The following is a 17,850-nucleotide window of genomic DNA, read 5'->3' on the forward strand; positions in this document are numbered from 1 at the left end:
CTGTGTATTTCAGGACATCTCCACAAAGATGATACTTGGTTATGGTGTTAAACAAGGTCAGCTCTATGTGCTTGAAGCTACTCCGCAAGGTGGCCAACAATTGGAATGTGTTTCTGCCACAACTACTTCGCAGCAGGCTGAAGATTCTGTCTGGCTATGGCATAGGCGTCTAGGTCATCTTTCTTTTAATTATCTTAGGAAGTTGTTTCCCAGTTTGTTTACTGCTTTCAATAAAGATGTGTCCCAATGCAACATCTGTGAACTGGCCAAGAGCCACCGAATTTCTTTTTCTCCAAGTATAAATAAAAGTGTTGTTCCTTTTCAAGTTGTGCATTCTGATTTATGGGGCCCTGCCCAAGTTCCTTCTTTCTCTTAAATCTCTTTATTATGTGTCTTTCATTGACGAATGTACCCGTATGACTTGGGTAGCTCTTCAAAACACAAAAATGAAGTATTTCCTGCCTTCCAAAACAAACTAATGGGATTCGGCATCAAACTTCCTGCCCATACACACCCCAACAAAATGGGATAGCTGAGCAGAAAAATAGACACTTATTGGAGGTTGTTAGGGCTTCTCTATTTGATATGAATGTCCCTCGGTCATACTGGGGGAGGCTGTTACTTCTGTAGCTTATTTAATAAACAGAACTCCTTCTAGAGTTTTAGACTTCCAAACACCTTACCAGAAACTTCAATCTTTTTTTTCCAGCCCTCATCTTTCAAATCTTGAGCCCCGTGTGTTTGGTTGTAGTGTCTATGTGCATATTCCTAAGCCTTTAAGAAATAAATTGGATCCATGTGCAAAAAGGTGTATTTTTGTGGGCTATTCTGACACCCAAAAAGGGTATAGATGTTTTGATCCAGTTAACCATAAGCTTTATGTCACCTTGGAAGTCTCTTTTAGGGAATCTACCCCTTACTACTCAGGGGGAGTGTCTCCCTCTTCTTCTCAAGGGGAGAAACATATGCATAATCATGGAGAAGAAGAGTTTTTCTCCTATATCTCACATGCTGAACTTGCTGCCCCTACTGAACCAGCAACCGAAGCAACCGAATCTACACTGCCTGCTGTCCATGATGCAGCATCAGACACATCACAAGTGGTTACATCACCCACACAAACACCCATAACCGAGGATTCATCAGTGGAGGTTTCTGAACCACAAATTAACTCACATACAGAGGTAATTCCTAACTCTGCTCCTACAGATATATCTGCATCTGCATCCCCTTCTAATCCTCAACCCAGAAAATCACAAAGATGCACCAAAGGCATCCCAAAAACCCTTTATGAACCTGACCCCAGGTCTAAAGTGAGATATCCCATAAATAATTATGTGTCTACCCATAGATTATCCGAATCATATGCCTTGACTACTGATTTGTTGTCCAGTATACCTATTCCTAACTGTGTGCAGGAGGCTTTGGACAACCCAAAATGGAAAGAAGCAATGAATGTGGAGATGGAAGCATTACAAAAAAATTCCACATGGGAGCTCGTGAATCTACGACCGGGAAAGAAAACCATAGGATGTAAATGGGTGTTTACGATCAAATTAAGAGAAGATGGGAGTATAGACAAGTATAAAGCTTGGTTGGTTGCTAAGGGGATCACTCAAAAATATGGGATTGACTACCAAGAAACTTTTGCACCGGTAGCTAAGTTCAACACAATCCGGATCTTACTTTCTATTGCAGTCAACAAAGATTGGCCCTTGAAACAGTTTGATGTGAAGAATGCATTCTTGAATGGAGATTTAGAAGAGGAGGTTTACATGGACATACCACCTGGAATTAAAGGAAATCTGCCAGAAAATAACAAAGTTTGCAAACTAAAAAAGGCATTGTTTGGCCTTAAGCAATCACCCAGGGCATGGTTTGGAAGGTTCACTATGGCAATGAGGAGGTTTGGATATACTCAAAGCAACTCAGATCACACTATGTTCATCAAACACAAAGAGAAGAAGGTGACAGTTTTAATAGTATATGTTGATGATATGATTCTAACAGGGGATGATGAATGTGAAATGAATTTATTAGAGCAATATCTTAAGACTGAATTTGAAATGAGAGACCTTGGAAATCTGAAGTACTTACTTGGAATTGAATTTGGTAGATCCAACAAAGGAATTTCCTTATCACAAAAGAAATACACTTTAGATTTGCTTGCTGAAACTGGCATGCTTACTTGCAAACCAGTTGATACGTCAATTGAGATGAATTATACACTAGGAGTGTATCCGGATCAAATTGAAACAGATATCAACAAATATCAGAGATTGGTGGGAAGACTGATTTATTTGTCACATACAAGACCGAATATTGCTTATGCAGTAAGTGTAGTCAGTAGATTCATGCATGCTCCCAGTGAAGATCATATGAATGCGGTTTATAGAATCTTGAGATATCTCAAAGGGTCACCAGGTAAAGGCTTACTGTTCTCAAAAGGAAATAATTACACCTTTGAAGGGTATACAGACTCTGACTGGGCAGGGGACAAATCTAGTAGACAGTCTACCTCAGGGTACTTTACATTTGTAGGGGGAATTTAGTAACTTGGAAAAGCATGGAAACAAAAGGTGGTAGCAAGGTCCAGTGCTGAAGCAGAATTTAGAGGAATGACACACGGAGTATGTGAATTGATATGGGTTAAAAGAGTGCTGGAAGACTTGAAAATCAATCATGAGCATCCAATGACCCTTCATTGTGACAACAAGGCAGCCATAGAAATTGCCCATAATCCTGTCCAACATTATAGGACCAAACATGTTGAAGTGGATAGACATTTTATTAAAGAAAAATTAGATCAAAAAATTATTTGTGTCCCACATGTAAAGTCCGAAGAGCAGTTAGCAGATGTCTTGACAAAGGCAGTGTCTGGGAAGGCATTCGAAGCAGCAATCAACAAGTTGGGCATGATTGACATACATGCACCAACTTGAGGGGGAGTGTTGAACGGAAGATTCTAAAATTTAAATCATTCTTTAGTTGTTTGAGTTGTTGAAACTGTATAGCTTGTTTGTAGGGATTATTTTGTTAATTTTGACTCCTAGTCTATCTGTTAATAGGAGTTGAAAAATAGGAGGTAGTTGGTTACTGGTGTATAAATATACTCCTCTATTGAGGTAAATGAATATACGAGAATTGCATTTTAGAAGTCTTAGTTTATTTTGACACATAGTTGACGTGTAAAGTGAAAAAAAATAACTTTTCGGATTTACATAAAGTATGACCGATCATACTTTGTGTAAGTCACTAAAAAGACACAACTTGTGTCCTTTTAAATGACACACACTAATTTTTTTTTTTTTTTGGTGCAAAGAATCTGCCCTTTGGTCCTGTGTTTGATGGAAGACCCGGACTTTTAGCCTACTACCAAAGATAACTTCAGTTGTTCAACATGGTTATAATTACATCAGTCTCTTTCTCAGTACCAACTAAGCGCACTTCCACACTCTCCCACCATGAAGAAAACAACCTTCTGAGAAGTAAGGACAGAGATGAGTTCTGTTTTTACTACGACAACCCAATTTCTCAGTGGAAGTTATGCGTTTGGAATCTTTCCAAGTTGAAAAGACTTTCAAAAGTTGCAATGATGTTGATTGAAAGCATTTAGAGTTCATGAATTAATGCATTATCTTCTTCATTATGCTACAAGTGATCAAATGTCAATCCAAACAATATGGGAATTGATGATAAGCTGTATATATATCTTCCAAAAAGTTTATGGAAGGTATTGTTGAAATGGAATCATCTTTTTTATTTATTTAAACATGGAATACAAGGCTCCAAGCTAAACAAGCCTACTCTCATTGGTTCCAGAAAAGATTAACTTGCCACCGGTCTTTAAATTAATTATTAGTTGTGATTAGCACGAGGTCATTAATTCTTGTGGAGAAAATTAGAAGGGTGCCCGAACAAGACGCTTCCTAACTCCAAAAAGTAGTAACAATTGTGGCAACTATACAATCATTGCATTTAAAGGTAATAATGTAAATCTAATCATTGCGAATTAAGAATGAAAGGTTTGGCATGTGTTTCTCAGCATACACATAAACCCAATGAATGGAAAAGAACATCATGTGTTCTCTGAAAATGAGTTTAAATTATCATTATCCCGAATCATTTATGTGTAAAGTAATGGTGGCAATTTGGAAAAACTCCTAAAAAATATTATATTTAAAGTAAAAAATATATATTCATCCTTAATTAATTTTGTAATGTATTTTGAATTCATTATTTTAATCCACTAAAATTTAAAGATAAATACAAACTCACTTTAAAATACATGTTCTTGATATAAAAAAAAAAATACATGTTCATGGATATTAATGAACAATGCATGAACCAGTAGACTTGCAGCTTAAAACGTCTTGCATCATTCCAAGGCCAATCCTTATGTGGGTAACTTAAGTCAACTATATATATATATATATATATATATATATATGGGATAGGATATTGTGACACCCAAGTTATGTTACACCCATGTGACACCCAGTCAATCTCACCGTTAAATCGCTTATGTTGATCAAACGGTTATATTTATTTTCATCTTTGTATGGTCATGATTTCCCAAATTTAAAGTGAAAGCATTAAATATGGGAAATCATTACAAAGGTAGAAATAAATATAAAATATTAAATTTGGAAAATCATGATCATACAAAGATGGAAATAAATATAACCGTTGGATCAACATAAGCAATCTAACGGTGAGATTGACTGGGTGTCACATGGGTGTAACATAACTTGGGTGTCATAATATCCTATCCCATATATATATATATATATATATATATATATATATATATATATTAAAAATAAGCAAAACAACTATTAATGCCCGTAGAATAAGCCAGAGGTTTCTCATCTCATTACCACTAAATAATCAATGGGGTTATTGTTTGTTAGGAGATACTCTACCCATACATAAAAATATCTGGATTCATGTAGAGAGAAGAGAAAAAAATAAATTATAAGGGCTTCCACACTTTTGTGTGTGTGTAAAATATAAAATTATCTTCTACAATATGAGAAACAATAAGTCTGTTTGATTGTGTTTCATTTTTTTTTCTAAAAATTATTTTATAGAATAATTATGGAAACATGTGTGTTTTTTTTAAATTAAAAGTCAAAACAGAAAACAAAAATAATTCAGATAGATATGTTCTCTAAATTTGATTCCAAAACAAAAAAATAGTTATAATTTTTAATTTTTTCTTACAAAATAAGCCATATCAAACTTGCTTTTTTTTTTATTTTGTTATTCTGAAAGCCAAAAAATTATTTTTAAAATCAGTATTCAAATAGGGCTAATAATTCCATAATCAAATTCATTTTTAGTTCCAAAATGAAGACTTTTTCATTACTGTATACATGTTGGTTGAAGGCTAACTCAAATAGCAGCTCCAATTTGAAGGGTGAGAGATAGGCCCAGAGGCCCAAAATGCAACTCCCTGTGTTGACTTGTATGCATGCGGTTACACTTGCAATCTCCAATTGGGCCTCTTAAGCTTACTCGCTGCTCACTCTGTAACAAACCCAATAAAACAGTAAGCTTATACATGCTAAAGGCCCAAAGCTCCAAACGTCATAAATGATTACTTAGCATATTATAGGGCCAGGAAGTCTGAGATCTTAGCATTTAATGTTTGTTAAGTTTAAAAATTTAGTATTTACAATAGAATACAAAAACGTCGATATGTCCGAGTGGTTAAGGAGACAGACTCGAAATCTGTTGGGCTATGCCTGCGCAGGTTCGAATCCTGCTGTCGACGTGCTTTTGTTCCACCTTTATATTTTCCCCTTTTATAAATTAAAGAATTTAAATTGTATGAATTATGATTTACGACAATAGAAGAAACTTTATGACTTACAAATATGTTGTCTCTTATTTAATAAAAGAGGAGGGATATTCTTACTACCAACTCACTACCTATCAAATCACTATTGGATCAACATTTTCTCTTTTTTCAAAAAGTTTTTAGCATTCTCTCTCTTTGATTCAATGGTGATTAGATATGTAGTAAATTAGTAGTAGAAAATTTTGGTAGTAAGAATATCCTCTCTCTTAATAAAATTAGTATGAAGTATGAACCTATCTTATTACTAGGATTCACATGGCCGGTAATTCGGCAGTCCAAGTAGCACCGATACTGACACGGGACACGTGACACGATACGACACGACACTCCGACACGTTAATTTTAAAAAATGTTAGATTTCGACACGTTAGGACACGTTTTGATATTAAATAATATTTTTAATTTATGTAGTATATATTATATTTAATATTTAATAATTTAACAAAAAAATGAATCTAAACTTATAATATTCCTAAATTTTGGAAAGAAACATAAGATATTCCAAATATTTATAGGGGAATGATATTGTAACAACCAAGTTGTGTTACTACCAAGTGACTACCAATCAATCTTACCGTTAGATCGATTATATGGATCTAACAGTTATATTTATTTCCATCTTTGTATGGTCATGATTCTTATAATGACCCAAAATGGTAAATCTTAATTAGAGATTTAATTTAAGGATTTAAATGCCCTAATTAGATTTAGTGCGTAATTACGAGTATTTTGACTGTAATCATGACTATGTTATGAGCAGTGCGTTCTCTCGGAGAATTCGCAGTATTGTGAATTAGTCGGTAGAGCTTAAATAAGCAAAAGAAAATTAGAGACATAATTTGACAATTCTGACGACAAATATGAGTTCAGAATGAAAAATTGTATAGTCTGGCACTTTCCGTAAAAATCTCGTGAATAGTGTTTCTACCGGGTATTTAGTACTGCTGTTTGAGCAACTGGTAGAGTCCAGAAAATAAATAAATGATGGAATAAGAGTAAGAAAGCCCAATATATGCCATACAAGTCAAAATAGGCCCAAGAAAATGATAAGTTTATAAGTGTTAAATTTCAAAAATAAATAAAAGTACAGTTAGTGGTTCACAGTGCTTTTCGTCAAAAAGCGGTGCAGAAACTGTACTGTGAATTATGAATATTGTTCCTTAGGAAATAAAAATTAATGTAAATAACTTTAGAAAAATACAAATATATCCGTAGCTTTAAGTTAAGTTTCGGGTAAATTTAAGTGAAATACGCGATAGAAAAACATCCGACAAAAGGGCCACGTGTGCCTAAATAGCTTGGCCACTTAAATGAATCACTATTCATTGCAAAAATTTCTTCTTCTCTCTCTTGAAGGGCCGAGCTTCAGCCATGGAAAAGGGGGGGGTTAGGGTTTTGCTTGTTTTGTTGATTTCTTCTTGAATTCTCAATCAAATCTTATGACCCACCACTTGAAATTGATTAGGAACCACTCAAGGAATCCATTGCACCTATCCATTTGAGCTATAGTTGAGTGTGTGAAGAGTTATTCCTCCTCTTATTTTCGGATTATTATTCATTGGAGGAGAAAAAGTGGGTTTTTGATGGAGCTTTGCTTGGAGGTTATTCTCTGGCTTTGTACAAGTGATTAGAGGTAAGAAACTTCTATTTCTATGGTATTATTTTGTGATCTATGTTTTGAAAATTTGGAGCATGTTTTGAGTGGGAAATATTTGATGTTAGAAGGTGAAAATTATGATGGATTGTTGTTGGTTAGGAAGGATAGTGTTTAGTAAGCATTAATTTGTGATAAAAAAATTGAAAGCCCTAGTGCACCTTTCCCCTAGGTTTCGACCTTCATGGGTTATGTAGGGTTCATCATGCAAAATTTTATTGTATGTTTGAAAAGGAAAAATATGTTGGAATGTAGTGTAAATGGATGAATTGGTGGAAATGCCAAAGTTGGAAAAAAAATCCTACAAATACTTGCTCTATGTTTCGAACTATAGGATGTTTAGGGGTATATATATATTGGTTACATTTTATTCTAATAAAATGTGTTGCATTTTAATATACCAATGGATGAGCTAAGAAGTGAAATGCCTTGACAAATGGTTGAAAAATACCTTGAGTCCCTAAGAGTATGCTCGCGACTTTTAAAGAAAAATAGCATGATTTATGTGGAAAATTCTTAAGGAAATGCTTGATTAAATTAAAGAACGTCAACGGGTATATAGAGGTCTAGACTTGTGTATTGGCAAAAATATAAAGAAAGGAAAATAAGCGATAAAATGTATGCTTATGAAATAATCATGGCATAGTACCATTTTATTGATGCATTGTAAATTATTCTCTAGGTGTGCCTAGGGATTGAGAAGGATCGGAAATCTCTTGAAGCGATAAAAGTAACTTGTTCCACAAGTAAGCGTATTGGTAAAGCTTCAAGAGGTAAGCTCTATGTTTAAGGAGTCTTTTCCTACTTGAGTGCTCCACCATAGTTAGTGGACTATGGTTGGACTCTATGATTGTATTGATACTCTGTATAGGTGCATTCATATAGAGTTATTTGATGATATGATATGAAATGATATGATATGATATGAAATGATCTGATATGACATGATATGATATGAATGGTTCTGATATAAATTCTGTATTGACTTCTGGTGCACTGATGTCTTCTTAGGACTTTCCTGAGATTGACTATGTACACCTCTGAGATACTCTGGTTCCGCCTGGGGTCATCCCTTGGGAACACGTGCGTTGAATTCCGCTTGGGGTCATCCTTTGGGAATTACAGCGCACACCTCTGTTATGATATGGTTATATGTTCTGTTTTGTTATGATATATGTTATATGTTGTACTGGTATACTCTGTGTCCGACTTTCATGCAGGAGTGAGCCAGGGGTATGGAGAATTCTCTATAAACCTGGAGCTTACTGAGATTTGAAATCTTACCCCTCGTTGGGGCAACATTTTCAGGTGCACAGACTTCCGGTGAGCCTTCGTTAGGCAGGGACACGACACGGGGCTGAGACGTTTGACGGATCAGTATTTTGAGTAGTTGTAGGCTACTAATCTTTTTGGAGTGTACCTATGTATTTCGTATTTCCGTAGTGATGGATCATTATGTTAGATCCTGTATTTTGTATATGGCCTGTATATGTCTTGTACATGTCATTCAGTTGATGCATGTACCTTTTGTATTCAGGCATGTTGATATGACTATGTAGTGTTCAGTTGTGTTTCTGTATTGGACTGCATGCTGTTAGATTAGTGGCACGGAGCCAAATTCTGCATGCGCCCATGGATGGGTATCTGATTATATTGCATGACTGGTACTTCTGAATATGAATATTATTGAAACTGTCTATCAGGAACTCTTGGGAGTGGGATTGGAAAATCCTCAGTTGTCCGATTTACAGAGGTTACTCTGTCCGATTTTTGGTTATACTTTGTATGAAGCTAAGAAGAAAAAGAAAAAGTTAGCCCGTATTCCCGTAAGATAAGTCTTCCGCTGTATCTGTTTATATCATATGTATGTTAAGTGAACCGGCTCGAGACGGGGATGTTACAATTCCCCAAATTTAATACTTTATATTTATTTTCACCTTTGTATGGTAATGATTTCCTATATTTAATGCTTTCACTTTAAATATGGAGAATCATGACCATACAAAGATGGAAATAAATATAACCGTTGGATCAATATAATCGATCTAACGGTGAGAATGATTGGTGGTCACTTGGTAGTAACACAACTTGGTTGTCACAATATCCTTCCCCATATTTATATTAAACTTAATAAAATGGTAATTGTAATCCAACGAATCTAATAGTTGGAACTAAAAACTCAACCCAACGTAACATTTGAACCTTTTTTTAAATTTCTATTACGCGTGTTGGAGTGTCGGGGAGTGTCGGAGTGTCCGAGAGTGTCGGAAAGTATCGGACACGACACGTTAAGATTTTTGAAGTGTCGGTGCTTCATATGTCCAACCCATCCCATTCGTCAAATATGGCAAAATAATTTATATTTTATAATCTGTTAATCCGCATAACTCGTCGGGTCAAAAGCAATTAACCCTTTATGAGGCGGGTTGGCATATTAACCTGTTTTTTTTTTTTTTTAAATACTTAAATTTTTTACTTTATAGAGTTACTCATAATCTGGAAGTATCAAATTGAAGTATGTAATTTATGTGTAAATATTCTTTTGGGTCCTCAACAAAAAACACAAAACTCAGTTTAATCTCTTAAAAAAAAAGTCAATTTATAATCCTTCTAAAATTTCAGTTCTTTAAAATTATGGTCTCTTTAAAATTCAAAAAAGACTAATATGATTTTTAAAGGGATTAAAATGAGTTCCATGTTTTTGTTGAGAATCCAAAAAGGTATTTATTCTTTATTTATTGTGATTTCTTCCTTTACTTGTCTTTATATTAGTTTTATCAGAAAAATATTTCTGCAGTTAATGCAGATAAATTATCTTTATTTATTTTCAAAACGACGTAGTTTTGTGATTAAAAAATTAAAAAATTATAATTATAACGACTATAATAATCCTGAAATAAATTAAAAGTACAATAATACAATGATTTCTGTCCCAAAACGACGTTGTATTTGACTTACTGCAGATAACTTATCTGCAGTAACTGCAGAAAAAGTGAACCCTAGTTTTATTAAAAATAACTTAGTCAACTAAAAAATAGGAAAATGATTCGTTTATAAACTTTTTTTTATAATTTTTTGCAAATTACACCATTGAAAGTACATAGTGTAACATAGTATACTTTTGGGAGTACATTGTGTAATTTGTAAACAAAAAATTTATAAATATAACCCTCCCTAAAAAATAAATGCTAATATATATTAAAGGGAAAAATATTTCTCCAATCACTAGAGATACTTTTATCTTCAGAAAGCCCAAAATGACGTCGTTTTGAGATTGTAAGATTAAAAAATTATAATGACAAACACTAATATAACTTTGCAATAAATTAGAATTATAAAAATACCTTAATTTTCGCCTCAAAATAACATCATTTTGTACTTACCAGAAATAACTTATCTCCATTAACCGAAAAAATATTTTAACCTACATTAAATTACAGTAACTATTATTATTTTCCTTTGTATTAAAGTATGGGAAATGAACTTAGAGAAAAAAATTTCTTGCTGATCTTTCTATTCCCGTACTCGCTATTTTTAAGAGGTAGGAAAGTAGTGATCTCATGTTGTATAAATAAAATTATAAGTGAGATCGACATGTAAAAGGAGAGAAAAAAAAAAGTGATGGGGTCCACCCCTCTTTTTTTTTTTTTTAAATTCACTGTCCATCCCTCTTTTGTGTATGTAGAAAAATTGTTTATCTCATGTAAAAGTAGATAAATATAACCCTAAAATAATACTTCTCCTGTAACAATAAATATAAAACTCTTAAAGTATGTATATTTTTATATTGAGCCAGCTCCTGAGTTAGTGAGCCGAACATGTGAAATGTCAAGTTTGGGCTATTTATCAAGGATTTTATAATTCTCATTTAATACGAGAATTCAAATTTTTCTACACATCCTTCGATTTTCGTGCTGACATTAGTTCTACATATAATTTTTTCTAACACCTGAGTCCCACATGCTTTTTATCTCTACAACATGAAAATTGAATTCTTATTTAACATGAGAAAATTAAACTCCATTTATTAAAGTGCAAAATTGTAATTTAGGCAGATTGACTCGTTTTTTATGGGATTGATGATGTGAATTTCAAGTTTGGGCCATTTATTAAAGTGCAAAATTGTAATTTAGGCAGGTTGACTCATGGTTTTATCGGATTGATGATGGATGAAATCGGTTGCTCGCTTTGTCACCTAATAATATATTTTCTTTTATTTAATAAATTTAATAACACATGATCTTTCTAATAGTAAATATTCTTTTTGGTCATCAGCAAATTTTACTATATCCGTTTTAGTTCCAAGCAAATAAAAAGGTCCATTATGGTCCTTAAAAAATTTAAAATAGATCTATTTAGTTGAAATCGTGGTTCCTCCAAAATTTAAAAAAGACCCATATTAGTCACTAAAAGGACTAAAATAGGTTCATTTTGAATTTATTAGGGACCACGATGAGCCTTTTTATTTGCTAGGGACTAAAGCGGACATCGTGAAATTTGTCGAGGACCAAAAAAAGGTATTTACTCTTTTTCTAATAAACACAAGTTATGTACGTTAAATTAAGGGAAATGTTATACTTACTACTTTTTTCTTACTACTTTCTATTATCAAATCTTAACCGTTGATTTCCGTCAATCTAACGGTTATAATTTATTGGATCACATTTATTAATTAATTATTAATTTTTAATAAATTATAACCGTTAAATTGACGGAAATCAACGGTTAAGATTTGATAATAAAAAGTAGTAAGAAAAAAGTAGTAAGTATAATCTTTCCCTTAAATTAAAGGGTTTTATAAGAGTTATGTGGTAGGAAAAGTGATTCTGTAATATTATAGAAATTTGTTTGCAGTAATTTTCTTTTTCTTTTTTCTTCAAAGAGTGTGGCTAAAAAAATTTGTTGTGTCATGTTAAATTTGCAAACCCCAGAATTAAATTAAATTAAATTAATGATTATTGATTTAAAGCTTCGAATTTGCGAGCTCTGGTCTGGTGTTTGAACCAATCAAGCAACCGCCTTGTGGATAGTGCCTGGCAAATCATTTCATTTTAGGGTGCGGTGGGGTACATGGTGAGAGCAACCCTAGCAACTCCGTCATCGACGAGCGCTGCAATTGCAATGAGTAGCACCACTCTTCCGCCACCGCCACAAGATGCTTGGATTCACACTTATTACAACTTACTCCCTCATTCTCAATCTCTTTCCCTTTCGAGTCAGGTCCAAAACTCTATTTAACCCTAACAAACCTATCACTTACCTCAACTTTTCTCCAATTTTCTGATTTAGGGTTTCTTAATTTTACTTTTCTGCACACTTCTGATTTATTTATTCTGATTGTGAAATTTTCCGCAGTCACCGATTCCAACTTGTATAGCAAGAGTTAACCAGGTTGATGCAGCAACATTGGATGTTGAAATGTCAGCCATGTTGAAAGAACAGTTAGTTAAAGTGTTCTGTTTAATGAAGGTGCATCTATTCATATGAAATGAATGCTTATGGTAATTTTACTTTCAATAAGATCGGAACTGCTTAAAGCATATTTCATTTATTTATTTTTTGGGATTAGCCAGGAATGTTATTTCAGTATGATGCATTCCTTGAGTTTCTTATTTGGCGATTTTCAATTTGGGTAGATAAGCCAACTCCAGGCATTGCTCTCATGAACCTGAGGTACATGAATGATCGTTCAATTGAATCAAGAGAAAAAGGTAAGAAGGTCTGAATCTTATCTCTCTATACTTATATCTAGCTGAGATGCTCGTCAATGTTGTTACATGCTTCTGAATTCTACTTAACTATCTTTATAAGTTGTCATGGTCAAACAGAGATTTAACTTTCTGTAACTCATGTCAGCTATTTTTTGCATTAGTAGCAGTACGAGTGATTGTGCCCGGAAATCAGTGTAATTGATGATATGCTGTTGGTGTCATTGATTAGGAAATTTTAACCCACGCATAGAAGTATATGCCTTTCAAATATTTGTTGTTAAATTCATCTTGGATTGACCTTAAATATACTTAATCATCCATGATTATTTTACTCTACATTATATTGGTCATAGGGTGTGCAGTACTTCAATTTTAAGCTATATAATTAATAAAAACATGTCGATGACTAAGGAAAAAGTTTACATCTTTGCCGGTGATGAGTTACCAGTTTATACTTTCACTGGGGTATCATTTATCCTAGTATTATGTTCATCCTGACAAACTTATTATAATTTTCTTGTACAGTACTTTCACACAGTCTGGTTTGGAGGGACCTGGACTCACTGTCGCTCAGAAGGTTTGCTATTGTGTTGCCACTGTTGGTGGTCAGTATATCTGGGCTCGCCTACAATCTTTCTCTGCTTTTCGTAGATGGGGTGATAGTGAGCAGGTATTTTCTTACTTGACCCGTTTAGACAGCGCTACACTGCAGCCAACCTGTGAGTCCATAGGTTGAGGCAGATTGAAGTAGCTCTAAATGAAGTTTCTGTTTTATGCAGAGATCGTTGGCACAGCGTGTATGGATCTTGCTGTGTCGAATAGAAGGAATTTATAGAGCTGCTTCATTTGGAAACTTGTTGATTTTTCTTTACACTGGTAGGTAAGGTAACTAACCAGACAATTCACATGACATCATCTTTCTTCGATTTAGTTTTTTTTGAAGCATTTTCTTTTTGTTTTTATTTTTTATTTTTTCTGAAGCATGTAATTTGTTTCATTTAGTTTAACTGTTCTTCAGGTCTTGTAGGATTGGATCATCTCTTGATTGACCTTCAGTGTACAACTTTTCTTCTTGTGTGTGCTATTGTGAAGCTGATTCCGAAATCTTATTGAAAGAGCCTTACAAGGTAGGCTTGTATACGGGAGCCCAAATATGAATCGGGCTGTTGGCTTTGAGTATATGAACTGGCAGTTAGTTTGGAATGAATTCTCGGTACTTTTCCCCACTGCAAAAGTTCTCCATTTTTGTGAAATCTTATGGGTTCGATGAGATCATTCTTTTAACTACCATTTAAGAAAAATGAATATGAAAAATGCGGGTAGCTGGCTAAATGCACCATACTAGATCAAAGGGGAATGATAACTTCTCCTTTTCAAAATTTCTAATAACCTAGCTATTGTTTTATCTAAAGGTCTTTTTATGCTCACTGTTTAGAATGGTGGGAATGGGAAGTGTGTTATTCTTGGCTATTCATTTTCAGTTAATATAGAAATTAAAACGCAGGACTATGCTTCCTTTCTAGAACTTTTGTACAGTTGCTGAATTTTGGCACCTAGCTTTGCATCTGTGGGCAATTCATACTGGATGTTGAATTTTGGCATTACACACGAGCATCTGCCTTGGACTCTGATATTTTATATTCCTCATTTTGGTAAATATGTGGAAGTTGGAGTTGGTGTTTGAATTTGATCTGGAGCTTGGTTGACTTCCCTCATATCTTGATTCTTGATAAAATATATTTGTTTTCAAATAGTAAATATGAGCAATGATTTAAAGTTTCAAATATTTTTGTGTTCTCTGGATCTATAAGCAGATATATATACCCTGCAGTCGTTGGTGGTGGAATATATAAGAAATGATATTTCATCAATTTTTTACTTGGAATTCATAATTGACAAGTCCTGATAAGTTGGAAAATGTTTGCTGTATAATTTTCCTGTCTTCCAGGAACTTCTTTTCCTTTTTTGAGCTGTTAACTATATGAATAGATAATTTCCAACAAGTTTATTGTTTGAAATGATCAATCCCAACAAGGCTACTTATCAATTGTCAAATTATTCCAGTTTCCGCTTTCCACAATGTTTTTGTTGTGCCCTCAGATATGCCATTAGTTATTTCAGGTAACTCATGGCACCAGTAACTTGATGCTATTTTGCAATGTGACGATGTGTGCAACAGTGCAATTTTTAAATCCTTCATGATTCCCTTTAGCGTTTTATATGTCATAAATAGAATGATACTATAAAGAACCAATTCAACCTAAAAGCTTAAGTTGTTGGGTGAGGCTATATTATTAGTTTTTTATTTCTTTAACACACTCCTTCATGCAAGAGCCTTTTGGACTTGAAGCGTGGATATTGTACAAGTTGATTTTTTTGTCTACCTTGTCACAGTCCCATTTTTGGTTTATCTTATTGTTACTTAATTCCACTAGAAAGTGGGAGGCGGTGAGGATTGAATTCGTGATCTCATGGTCATTGAAACTCTGATACCATGAAAGAACAATTTCAACCCAAAGCCTTAAGATTGCATTCTCTAAAATATACATTGACAAGTTATTTTGTTGGCATAGATATGCAAGCTAAAATTTTATGTAAATCATGCAGATTTTGTGATATTGAAAGTTAAGAGAAACAAGGGTTCCATTCTTTTGTGGAATATATGACCTGAAAACTTTCCTTACTTTTGTGTACAAAATACATCTTTAAACTCCCCAACATCCTTAAACTTTCCTTACTTTTCTGCTTTAGTTTCATTTTTTATCTGTGTAAACTGTTTCCTAGCTGATTGTTGATTCCTCCTGGTTTGTCTGTAGAGCATGTGGCTGTTTGTACTCTATTTTGAACATAACACTGCTGCATGAAATCTTTTATAATTGCTTTCGCATTTGCTGGCAAATGAAATTGTGAGCATGTTTAATTTCTCAATTTGTAATGCTTTGTTGCTTGTATCGTGTTCTGATGGCAGGAAATAATGTTGTTGCTTATTCCTCTTCTTAACTCGATGTCTCTGAGAAATCTCCTTCGGCCATTTTCTAAGGATAAATCTTCAAGTTCAGCCGGGGATGACACTATGCCCCATTTGCCGGGCTACTCCAACCATTCCTTTTGTTGCTCTTACTTGTCAGCATAAGTGCATCTCTAAATATGCACTCGCATATTAATATTTTTGTTGAATGAAGCTTTGTTAGTCGACATACATTTTGCTCATTGGGTTGAACTTATGACTGTGGAATGTTTGTTTTGCTTGTAGAGACAAAAAAAAGTGGTTCCCACTATATTGCTGGATGAGAGAAAAAAAAATAAGGTGGGATTCACACCTTTTTTCTATCACCTACATGAGATAAAAAATTACCAGTAATATAAGATAAATAAAAACTTTTATTTATGGGGTTTATTAGTCTTATATCGTAAGAGATAAGATGTCTCTAGTCATAGAGATCAACATGTAGTGGGTCTCACTAAATAAAGAAAATAAAATGGAACCCACTGTTTTTTTAAGTCAATAGGAAAAAGATATTATTTTATGTGGCATAAAGTCCTTTATATATATGTTTCAAAATTCAGTAGTTTCTCATCAAAGGAGAAGTGCTAAGCATGACTATTTTTCTGGCAGCTACTGTTACTACTCTCTTCGGACACGATGTGCTGCTACTCCATTTTTTTTTTTTGGTCACATTGCTACTCCATCATTTAGGTGTTCAAGATGCAGTGAGCCAGTTGTTGCTATGCAGCGGCATGGCGGTGTCCCCACGGAATGAGTAGATCTTAGCTGCCTTTGACCTACATTCACAACTACCATATAAAAATTTACGAGAAGTTTCAATATACTTTCAGCAACAGTATTTGCACAAAAAAAATGTATATCCTTTTTTATGAAATCACTCCTATTAAATCCTGGGGTGAGGGAAATTTTTGTAACCAGTTTTACTATATATGATTTTTTATAATGAAACAAAAAAATAAATATTTTAACACTTTATTTTCCCAAACAAATGAATTGAAAAATTTTTGTTGGGCAAATATTAATTTTTAAAATATTTATATGTGCGTTGCATAAAAACTAAACGAAATACGATATGCAACAGTGCAGTTAAGAATAGGTTGTTTTTAGTAGTTCTTCTGAACAGTTGTAAGAATCTGTCCCCGTTGAATGCTTATTATTAGGATGTCAGTAATTGGGCTTGTTATTCTCTTTGGAAAAAAAAAATATATTAACGAATGTAGTTGATAAATAAATATTTAATGAAATTTCATGGAAGAATTAATCTGTTTTCTTGTTACTTCTATTTTATTTACCTATTTTTATCATATATTGGAATTGGGAGTATTTATTAGATTAAACTAATTGGATGACCACTCCTTCCATTCCAATTTATGCATATTTATTTTCTTATCAATTAGTCTTTTCTAGGTAGTGATCTTAAGGTTTCCGTTAGTATCTCTACGACATGCATGTCTTAGCACTGTTAAGCTTAATTAGATTGTCTTTTTCCCATAAAAGTGGAAGCTAGAATCAGTTGTCTAGATATTTCCGAACGGGGAAGCCACCTGACAACACACACAAACGTACTCATCTTCCAATTTGTTCAATACCACAGAAAAAATAAAATCAACAA

General features: G+C 33.7%; 1 non-coding gene and 1 pseudogene across 1 annotated transcript; both read left to right on the forward strand.

The window, feature by feature from the left end:
* The first annotated feature begins 5,697 nt into the window (after positions 1-5,697).
* On the forward strand, positions 5,698-5,779 carry TRNAS-CGA (transfer RNA serine (anticodon CGA)). Its single transcript has one exon. It is a non-coding gene; the product is annotated as a tRNA-Ser (tRNA).
* A 6,761-nt stretch (positions 5,780-12,540) lies between these two features.
* Positions 12,541-17,114, forward strand: LOC133303443 (peroxisome biogenesis protein 2-like; annotated as a pseudogene).
* The last annotated feature ends 736 nt before the right edge of the window (positions 17,115-17,850 follow it).

The sequence above is a fragment of the Gastrolobium bilobum genome, unplaced genomic scaffold (assembly GCF_033153095.1).
Source record: "Gastrolobium bilobum isolate Gb01-03AN ecotype WA unplaced genomic scaffold, APGP_CSIRO_Gbil_v1 utg8714, whole genome shotgun sequence".
Taxonomy (NCBI): domain Eukaryota; kingdom Viridiplantae; phylum Streptophyta; class Magnoliopsida; order Fabales; family Fabaceae; genus Gastrolobium; species Gastrolobium bilobum.